The 271-nt window shown below is 43.2% G+C and overlaps 1 protein-coding gene across 1 annotated transcript in view; it reads right to left on the bottom strand.

The window, feature by feature from the left end:
* The window catches only part of LOC119592685 (SH3 and multiple ankyrin repeat domains protein 1-like), a gene marked incomplete at its 5' end in the record, with an annotated part of 15,810 nt that overhangs the window by 15,116 nt on the left and 423 nt on the right, over positions 1-271 (bottom strand).

Here is a 271-nt window from a genome sequence, read left to right as displayed (position 1 = left end):
ACATTCGCAAAGGGGTTTATGCCTGTACTGCTTAAGGAACAGGTGTTTCCACCTATGTACTCTTCACAAATGCAATGGCAAACATTCAGTCCCATTTCTTGATCGTCAGCAACTTTCCTTTACTGTCTATCAAAACTTTGTATATGTATGAACACTGCATTAATGAGTGTTACCGAGTTCAAGTTAGGTTGGAACTTCTCTAACGTTAGCGTGAGAACTTTGTTAGGCAGCTAGTGGGCAGGTGGGCAGTTGGGCAAGGGAGAAGTTAGGC

The sequence above is a fragment of the Penaeus monodon genome, chromosome 30 (genome assembly GCF_015228065.2).
Source record: "Penaeus monodon isolate SGIC_2016 chromosome 30, NSTDA_Pmon_1, whole genome shotgun sequence".
NCBI classification, from domain to species: Eukaryota; Metazoa; Arthropoda; class Malacostraca; order Decapoda; family Penaeidae; genus Penaeus; species Penaeus monodon.
The sequence above is the reverse complement of the archived record's forward strand: the minus strand, read 5'-3'. Positions and strand labels throughout refer to the sequence as shown.